The following is an 11,227-nucleotide window of genomic DNA, read 5'->3' as shown; positions in this document are numbered from 1 at the left end:
TAACTATTATTGTCTACTATTAAATTGAGTTCTTAAAAGAACACATTTTTATGCCAAACTTTTATTAAAAACATATTCAAAAATACAAAACACTGGTTAACTTTTTTTTTTTTACAAATTATAACCAATTACAAAATATTGATTCATATATATTTTTTTGGCTATTGAATATTTGTCATGATCCAGTTGGCAATTGTTGACATCTATGCCCACTGGCAGTTGAAAATTTTTCCAGTTTTCCAATTTTTCAGTTGATGGGAAGCTCACCAACAACAAATCACTGGGTGACTCATCAAGTTTAAAAGTAAAAAGAACCAAGATAAGTTTGCTTAATATGGTAAAATTTACCATAATATTTCTTATACAGATTGTTATTTTATTCCTCTTGAAAACATGGGTTCCAGAAAACACGGATTCCATTGATATATCCTTCATTTGCATATAAGTTTAATTATTCCAAATACACGTAGTTCGGTTTATTCAAATGGTTTTTAGCAGAATCTTAGTGATCTTTTACTGTGTGTATAACTATGTAAAAGTTACACTTTAAAAATCAGTAGATTTTTCCATAGTTCAGATTAGTCTCCTCTTGAGAATATTTTGTATTCAATTATTCTTTTGACAAGCATCAATCCATATTATTTCATGTCTCCTGGGCTGCCCAAGGCTGACATAAGTAGTCAATAGTGTAGAAGAAGTTTTGAGTGGCAAGGAGAGGATACCCAGAGGGCTCAGAATCAGGGAAAGTAATGAGGGGTTAGCTGGGTACCACAAAATACAATGGGAGGTGCCATTTTATCCAAATGCAAGACAAAAAGGAATTATGCTGACTTTGACAATAGTATTAATAGTTTACTCTCATAATTCTTCTCTTCTTTAAGATAAGAATCAGGTAATAATGAGGTCATGAAAGGAGAGGTTTCTGGGAATGGCTTTGAAGGGGGCCATTTAATCCTTTGCTATAATAAGTTCATAACTGAAACAGATTCTGAGCTCTATTTTCCCTCTTTTCTCTCACTTGTGATGCTTCAACTCCTCAGTTCACTTCAGCCAAGGAAAATGTATTGGTCTCCTGATATAAATTTGAGAGCTGACAAGGGAGGTTTTGGAAACCATGATTGCTCTAAATAATGTATGTGAAACCTTGTAAAATGATAGGCGATTAAAGTAAGAAGTATACCAGAATGTCAAAATTTATTATCTCTGGGCAGAGGAATTACAAGCACTTTTTATTACTTTCTCTTTTCTGTAGTTTTCAAATGTTCTATACATATGTATCACTTTACAAGCCCAAGAAACATGTTATATATGGAGAAGAAAAACGAAACAAAACAAAAAGCCCTGCCAGTGTGGACAACTGATTCAATTGAATATAGAGAATGTTGAATGGGCACCTGGGTGGCTCAGTCAGTTAAACATCTGCCTTCAACTTAGGTCATGATCCCAGGGTCCTGGGATGGAGTCCGCATTGGGCTCCCTGCTCAACAGGGAGTCTGCTTCTCCTTCTCCCTCTACTCTTCCCCCCCTGCTTGTGCTCTCTCTCTCTTCCTCTCTCTCTCTCTTGCACACATGCATGTGTGCACTCTCTGTCTCTCAAATAAATAATATATATATATATATATTTTTTTAAAACGAACATTAAGTGCTTAAATTAAGTACTTCTATTTATCTCTATGTAATTCTGTGAAAATATGACTGGTTGACTCTTGTTTAGGTACAAACTCAGCAAAAACCCAACAGTCTCAAATTTAAGGGCCAAGAAAGAATAATTACGCAAGTCAGAAACATACATGGTAATTCTTCACAGAAAAGATTTAGAGAATAATTAAACTCACAGGACTTCACTCCAGATGGCAAATCACACAGCCTCCCTTCCACATGCCAAGGGAATGCCTTCATCTCTAAGTATTGCCTGCTCCCCTGTTATTCTAAGGTCTAGATGAGAATTTTAAAGTTTGGAGTTATTACATCATCAGCTCAGGAGATGCAGAGCTGAGAGAGATGTTATGAAACCTCTAATCCAACTTCCTTGTTTTGATATTTTTAGGAGAATGAAGACCAATAGGAGGGAGAAAAACTTGAGATGTTCTCCTAGGTCACACAGAAAGGCAATTTGCTAATTATATAACAGTTACTTACATGGTTTAATTGTTTTTATGACAACCTGTAAAGCCTTATGTTTCTCTCTCCTTCACTGAATTTTTTTCCTTTGGAGACCATCTTGATTAGTGTAGAATACTGAGGTAATCACAGTGTATCCACAGACCCATTCTGACTGCTATCCAGTGTCTAGCATTCACAGATTCTCTACTGCTGAGTTCTACCCTATAAAACGCATGTTCTCATTTTTCTCTAAAATGAACACAAGTATGCATATGAGTATGCGTACACCTGACACACTCCTGACCATGAGTCCACAGCCCCAATGGACTGTAACCGCACTGCTTTCTTTTTCTACTCAAGAAAGAACAATTGACTACAGTAGTGACATCCTTCACAGAAAAATATCTTAAATATACTAAAAAATGTTTATTAATGAAATCATTCACATATTTTCATACTTTAAGACATTTCTAGCCATATCTCTAAATTGATTATAACTATGGGCACTAATATTCCTATTGAGAAGTGTTGGTTTGTGAAGTCACTTTATTTTGATTTAATCCTTTGCACAATCTTATATGGTAAGTGCTAATTTTATCTCCATTTTATACATGAGAAATCTGAAGTCCAGAGAAATTAAGTAACTTGCCCAAAGTAGCACTGGCCAGTGAAGGAAAAGCCCGTATCCTAACCCTGGTGTCACTAACTATAGAGTACATGACCTTTCTTCTATGTTGTGATTCCTTCTTTAAGAACTGAGTCTCAGATACAGGAGTGATTCCATACTTAGTTGGAATAAGAAGCTGAGTGTCTGACTCCCAGAGAAATGTATATATCCTGTCTTCTCTACTATATTTTATCCCCCTCCTTAGAAGTAACTTTTATATTACCTTTCAACTTAAAATGTGTGTAAAAACAAATGTATGTATTCCTCTCCCTTTCTTTCATAAACAGAAGTAAAATTCACTACTATGTATTTTTCCCCACTTTGCTTTTTTACCTAGCAATACTTTCTGTAATTTGCTCCCAGGACATGCATAGACATATTCTCTATTCCTTTTAAAACGGCTCCATAGTACTCTACTCAATGCATGTACAATAGTTCATTTAAGCAGCTCCATTGGATAGATATTTGGGTTGTTTTTGGTTTTATTTTGTTAAAAATACTATTTCACAGAATAGATAGCCTTATGTATTACTGTATTTTTTGTATACATCTTTTTGTCATGTATCTTTAGGATAGATTCATAGAAGTAGATAATAATGCTAAGAAGATAAATGCACATATTAACTTTGCTACATATTGTTAAATTCTATTCTGTAATAGTTGTATTAGTTCACAACCCTACTCAGCAATTCAAGGGTATCTCTCCCTCACAGTGCTGCTAACACTGTGGTGGAAAGGGAGGTGGTGGAAACGGAGGTAGGCAGGGGGATGGGGTGACTAGGTGACAGGCACTGAGGGGGGCACCTGATGAGATGAGCACTGGGTGTTATACCATATGTTGGCAAATCGAACTCCAATAAAAAAATATAAAAACAAAAACAAAAAACAAAACAAAACAAAATTTCCCACAAAGAAAATTCCAAGCTTATAAGGTTATACTGATAGTTATCAAACATTCAAGAAATATTAATATTATATAAATTCGTAGAGAAAATAGAGGAGGAAGGAACATTCCTCAATTAGTTTTATGAGGCTAGACTAACATTGATAAAACTTACAAAGACAATACCAAAAAAATGATGTTACAGACCAATAACTCGCATAAGCATAGGCCAATCCTCAATAATTTTAGTAAATAAAATCCAACAATTTATAAACAAGGTTAATACTACTTAAGTCAGGTTTATCCCAGATATTCAAGATCTGCTTCTTCATTCAAAACTCAGTGTAACTCATGACATGTTTTGATCTCAACAGATTAAAAAATATATATTTGACAAAATTTAAAACTCATGTATAGTAAAAATTCTCAGTAAAATATAAGAATAGAAGAAAACTATCTCATGTTGATAAAAGGCATTTGTGAAAATTCTGCAACAAACTTTGTACTTAATGGTGACATTCTGAATTCCTTCTCCCTAAGATCAGGAACGTTGAGAGGATGCCCTCTCTGCCCTCTCTCACTATTCTCATTCGATATTTACCAGCTATTCTAGCTGTTGCAATAAGGCAAGATAAATAAATAAAAGGTATACACATTGGAAGGGAAGAAATAAAACTATTTACAGACAGCATAAGTGGCTAAATAAAAAATCCTGAGGACACTAAAAAACTGTTAGAACAATAAATGAATTTGCACTACTAAATGGATCTTAGGATATACAACATATAAAATTTCAATTGTATTTCTATATAGTTGCAACAAAAAATGGAAAAAATTTGAATGCTACAATTAATTATGATATCAAAATAATCATAAAATATTTAGGCATAAGTGTAGCAAATTATGTAAAGGACCAGTACATTGTAAACTATAAAACATTGCTGAAAGAAATTAAAGATGTCCTAAATCGGGATCCCTGGGTGGCGCAGCGGTTTGGCGCCTGCCTTTGGCCCAGGGCGCGATCCGGGAGACCCAGGATTGAATCCTGCGTCGGGCTCCCGGTGCATGGAGCCTGCTTCTCCCTCTGCCTGTGTCTCTGCCTCTTTCTCTCTCTCTGTGTGACTATCATTAAAAAAAAAAAAAAAAAAAAAAAAGATGTCCTAAATCATTGGCAAGATACACTATATTCATGGATTAAAAGAGTCAGTAATGTTGGGCAGTCTGGGTGGCTCAGCAGTTTAGTGCTGCCTTCAGCCCAGTGCGGGATCCTGGAGACCTTGGGATGGAGTCCTGCATTGGGCTCCCTGCATGGAGCCTGTTTCTCCCTCTACCTGTGTCTCTGCCTCTCTCTCTCTCTGTGTCTCTCATGAATAAATAAATAAAATCTTAAAAAAAAATAGTCTGTAATGTTATGATGTATATTCTACCAAATTTATCTATGATTACAATGCAAACCCAATAAAAATCTCAGTAGGCTTTTTTAAAGAAATTGATGTTAATTCTAAAAATTACATAGATATGCAAATGACAGGATAGCCAATACAATTTTTTTTTTTTTTTTTAAGAAAACAAGGTGGGAGGAATTAGGTTAACTGATTTTAAGGGTTACTATGAAGCTACGATTATCAGAGTGTAAAATTATATCTCTTATGATAGACATAAGTGAATGGAACCGAATACAGAGTACAAAAATAGAGCTACGCACAAACGCACACATAGAGACTGCTGATGACACAAGAGTAATGTAAGAGAATTCTACTAATATATATGCGACTATATATATGCAACTAGTATATATGCAACAAGACTTCATTCCACAGATGTTTGGCTAAACATGCCATTTTATGAACTTACAGAATAGACAACTCTAGTCCTGATAAAAATCAGATCAACTCTTGCTAGGAGTAAGTAATGGTTGGAGGAGGTTTATGACAAAGGGATATGAGGAATCATTTTTGGAAGGATGTAAATGTTCTATATCTTGGTTGGTATGGTGTTGACAAGGTTGTATACAGTTGTCAAATGCCACCAATCTGTACACTTAACTGCAATGTTAGCTTTATTATGAGTATATATATCTCAATAATTTTATTTTAAAATATTTTTCATGTAACTGTTACCTCTCAGTAATGAATGTTTATTACAATATTGTTTATAATAGTAAAAAAAATGGACATAAGATAATCTAACAATAGAGAAAGAGTTAACCTATAGCCACAAAAGTTTGGAGGTAGGAATAATTGAAATTACTACAAGTCAGTAAAAATACCTACTCATTAGTCTGCAGCCAATAGACATACACTGTATGCTGGTTATTCCACATTTGCTTCCTTCACACTCATTTTCTATCCTTCTATTCCCAAATTGTTGCCCTGTATAGGGCCAGCATTACCCAGATCCCCTCATTAGCTAGATAAACCTGTTGAACTTAGCCAATGAAAACCATCAACAGAATGTTGAAATGAAAAAGGAAGACAAGATAGAAATATTTCTTTACCATGTCTTCCCTGCTTTGTTTCAGGGATCTGGCAGTGGCTCTGGACACTCAAGTCTGTAGATTCCTCCTCTGTTGGGCAGCCTCTCCCCCATGACTTCATTTCTTCTTGGGCCCTAATAACATTATTTACTTCCTTATTTCCAGGTTAGGATAGTAATAGCTTCCTGCTCTGCTATCTCTAGGTACCTCAACATCTCTTACTGTTTTTATTAACTCTGCCCACACTTCTGTAAATAGTCCCTTTATTAAGATCTCTTGAATTGCTCCATCTTAACAAAAAGCTGTTTCCCACTGAGAGAGATCCACCCTGGTCTTTCTGCAATATTCCTAATTGCATATAACAGTTTTCCCTTACTACTATTAAAGCAACCAAAAAATAAAAAATAAAAAAAAAATAAAGCAACCAAAATGAAATTAGTACAACACGTCTGAAAACAGAGTTTTCCGTTGCTATCATTTGACCATTTTCCATCAAGAAATTTGTATAGACTTGTTTTAGACATTTTTATTCTACTCTTTGTGAGGGTATCTTTAGAATGATAACCACATTTATAATATTAAATGGAATTTAATTTAATCATTCAAATATATTTTTTACAGCTTTTTGACCTGTTTTAAAATGTGACTTGGACTTCTCTACGATTTCTTTTTCTTACTTTACCAAATGTAATAGAGAATTCAAGTTTTGGATCCAAGAACCCCTGTAGGTTTATGTACTTATCATTTAACACTTTCACAAAATTCAGGCAGGATAGCTTGACAAGTACACCAGTATTTTTATTTATTAGGTATAAATATGCCTTCGCTAGCTTGGTCAGATTTCCTCAAGCCTTTCTTACATGATTTTGCACTGTTAAAACCTCTTGTGCTCAGTAAACAATTGATTTAGATATTATTAAATCATTAAACTGCCAGCTTTCTCTCCTTTCTTTGCTGAATAGCACAGTTATGTGTTTGCTGTTCTCTGTTAGCTCTGAGCTAAAATTCAGAAGGAAGCAATGCTAAGAATTGTGACCAGTGATTTCAAGAGAAGCGGCTGCTATTCTCAAACATTTCTTCCTGGACTACTAGGAAAGATGAGAAATCGGCCTTGTTTAATCTGATCTTCCTAATGATGCTACTCTGGATAATGAAAAATTTTGGTTTATTTGGAATCAGAACTTCTACCAATATTAACAGGAGCCAGATATTTTTCCAGGACCAAACATTGGAATAACCTTGGTCCAGGAACACTATTAGTTGTGCAGAGGCTGACAACACAGTCAGAGCTGCTTGTCATTTATGAAAATTAGAATCAGTTTAGTATTAAGTCAAGAACCCATGAAGGCTTTACTTCAGTTGGTGATTTCTTTGATTAGCTATAACTTTAGTTTTGTGAATACAGGAGGTGATTATCTTTGTTCATGAAAGACAAATTCCTATTGCAAAAGGACAAGAAATGTATCCCCCTTTTGACTATGACACCAATCAGTTCTAATGTGAACTGTAATTCTTCAGTGCCCTGTAATTTTCCTAAAAGCTTCCAGATTGAAAAATGCTGTTCCAACTGACGGCTTCTTTTTCTCTTTATGTACTTGCACAGCAGGCGGATATAGAAGTGACAGAAATGTGTCCTGTTTCATTACTTAATCTTTTCAATGGATATCATGCTATCTCTTTATTGTACAACTGGAGAAAGGGCTTCTTTGCTGTCATGGTTACAATATATCAGTGCTGGAATTTTAAATTGAGATATGTTGTAGTTAATGAGAGCTTTTCTGCAATCTCTAACATTGTCCCTGTCATTGATAATTCTGCAGGAGAAAGTCTTTGTCTGTTCCAAAGTGTCTAATCCAGTTTTCTCAGTGATTACGAAGTCACTGGATGATCAAAAGGAGTAAAACATTCAATAGTTCGAGAATGAAATTGTCTTTGTGGGTTCTCTTTAGCAAATACCACATTTTTGTGTTATTGTTCAGAAAACATTAAATATTTCCATAAATATTTCCCTAGGGGTCTTCATTGATACCCAATTATCATTATTTTAAACCCTAATATTCTTTAGGAAAATGTAAAAAATTTTCTATTTCACTGAAACTATTTCACTGAAATAGTGCATTTTGTGTTCAATTAGCCTATTTACGTGGTTTTTATATAATGATGTTCCTTAGATAATGGGTGCTTTCTCTGCTTATTACCTAGAATTCAACAAAATTTATCTACACGGAGTATCTACAGAGGTGTTTAACAAATTTAAAAATACAATCTGTTTTGATTTTATTAGTCTGTTTGAATTAATGCATCAGGAAGCATGAATTAGGCCAAACTTAAAGTATTTCTGAAAAGCTATGCTCATTGCATCACCTATAACTTAGTATTCAGCATCTATAAACTCCTGCTAAACAATCACAATATTCTTTCCTTTAGTATTCCTCATCATGTCCCTTTGAAAATGATTGCATTAACTCAATTTTTAAAAGGGAGGAATGATCTTTAAAAAAAAAAGGCGGGGGGATGCCTGGGTGGTTCAGCAGTTGAGCGTCTGTCTTTGGCTCAGGGCATGATCCTGGGATCCCGGATCGAATCCCACATCGGGCTCCCTGCATGGAGCCTGCTTCCCCTTCTGCCTATGTCTCTGCTTCTCTCTGTGTCTCTCATGAATAAATAAATAAAATCTTTAAAAAAAGAAAAAAAGAAGAGAAGAATGAGTCAGAAAGATGGAAGAAAGCAGGAGGTTCAAATAGGTGTTTGTATTTTTCTACTTATATTTTCACTGTGATGATTATAGCATTTTACTTTGAAAAATGAAGTTTCTGAGAGGAAAAAGTAATATAATCTCAGTTATAACCACTGTTCCTTTGCAAATGGACCATATGATTGTTTTATGACAAACATATTGCAACATTAAGAATTTATGTTTTGCTTGAGCCACATAAAATATGATTTAAAAATCAATGTTGTTTTGGTAATCTGCAAACAAAGTTTTCTAAACTTAAATGTACATATGTATATTTTCTCTTCTAAGATAGAAATGCTTCCAGAGAATCATTTCCATTTCCATTTCCATTATTAGTTGTTAAAGACAGTGCTATACTCTTTTTTTCTAGTACTTCAAGACACCTGCGTAGTCAGGGTAGTCACTGCATGATTCAGGATTCATGATTTCGGGGAGTCTCAGAGATTCCTGCACCCCTTTCCCTGCCAGCTGCTCTCTCTGTAGCTAACTAGGGCTGCCCAGGGAAACAAGCTGGCAATCCTTGCCCCATTTCCCTGGATGTCACAGTCTTGACTGCTTTGGAAAACTTCCTTCTGATTTTCGTGGAAGGGTGGGTGAAGTTGGGGTGGGGGAGGAAGCTTATCAACAAGCTTTATAAGCTTCAAGTAGAACCATTTCTGTCATCTCTCTTCAGTGGATTGCTTCTAAGAATAACCAAATAATGATCATTCCAAAACGCGAGCGCGCGTGTGTGTGTGTATTAAACCCCATAACATATCATTGTAACATATTTATTATAACAGGTTTATTTATAACAGGCTAATTTTAATTTAGTTTACCCACCTATTTACAATTTTCATTAGTTTTTATTTCATCCTGCTTTTGTAAGATTTATCTAGGATCATGTCCTTCTGCATGGAGAGTATTTATTATTTCCTTTGTAGTTTTACCAGTAATGAATTCCCTAATTCTTTTTTAGTCTGTGGATTTAGCTTAAATCAGAATGATATTTTCAATAGCATAAGAATCAATTATTTTCTCTCAGTTCATTGAAAATATCCCTGTATTTTTTCTGGTAAGAAGTCATCTCTTTTCCTAATGATTACTCATTTGCATATAGTATCTCTTTTTTCTCTGGCTGCTTTTAAGATTGTCTCTTTATATCTGGTTGTCTGAGATTTTGCTTTGATATGTATAGGTGTACATTTCTGTATTTTTCATGCTCGGAATTCTTAAATTTGTGGAAGATGTCTTTCATCAGTTTTGGAAAGTTGATAGCCATTATTTTTTAATCTTTTTTTTTCATAGCCATTATTTTGTAAATATTGCTTCTGCTATATATTGTCTTTTCTTCTGAGAAAGGAAATAGATACACATTTGCATTACCTATGTCTTTTACACCCTTTTTGGCACATAACATTCCTTTATCTCTCTGTTCTTACTCTGCATAATTTCTTTTGATCTACCTCCCCAGTTAACTGATTCATTTTAGCTGTATCTAATCAGTTGTTAGACTCATCTGTTGAGTTCTCAGTTTTGTTAGGATCTTTAGCTCTAAAATTTCCATTTTGTTCCTTTTCAAGTATGTAATTATTTTGTGTGTTCCAGTTTTCTGTTCAAGTTTTCAATTACATCATTATCTCATTGAACATAACCAACATAGTTATTTTAAAGTCTATTTAAAGTCTGTGTCCATTAGTTCAAATACATGGGCAAGTCTCAATGGGTCTCCCTAACTATTTATTGTTTCTGCTGGTTCATACCCATTTTTTTCCTGCCTCTGTGTTATCATTGGTTGCATTATCATTGCCTGGTTATCACTGATTGTGTTCCAGATACTTTATCTGAAAAACTGCTTGTAGAAATAATTTGAGGCCTAGCTAATGTTACCTTCCAATCAAAAGTTTTTTGTTTTTTGTTTTGTTTTTTGTTTTTTTTTTGTTTTTGTTTTTGTTTTTTTCTTTTCTGGCTTCTGCTGTGCCTCTGTGGTCAGTGTAATCTCTTGCTGGTGTTACCTTATGTAATTTCAGAATTTTGTCAAACTTGATCATTTGACAGTGGGCCGTAGTCCATGTAGGTGAGAGTTTACCTCTGATTCTTCCTTACTTCTATGATTAAGCCATTTGGGGGCCCAACCCAAACACAGGGTTGTACCAGATTCCTCAGTTGTTGGGGACATTGCCTTTTTTTCTGTTTCCCATGCTAAGTAAGTCTGGCAAAAGTGCTGCTGATGAAGCAGCCTCTTTAGGAATCAACAGATGCTCCTGGAAATCAGTTCCAAATGCTTATGTCTCTGTTTTCTCATCTTCTCCTGAGAATTCTTCAGTATCTTAAAATCTATATGATGCCAACATGTATTTTTTTTAAATTGTGTTAATTTTT

This window comes from Canis lupus, unplaced genomic scaffold, assembly GCF_048164855.1.
Source record: "Canis lupus baileyi unplaced genomic scaffold, mCanLup2.hap1 Scaffold_342, whole genome shotgun sequence".
Classification (NCBI taxonomy): domain Eukaryota; kingdom Metazoa; phylum Chordata; class Mammalia; order Carnivora; family Canidae; genus Canis; species Canis lupus.
This window is presented reverse-complemented; position numbering follows the sequence as displayed.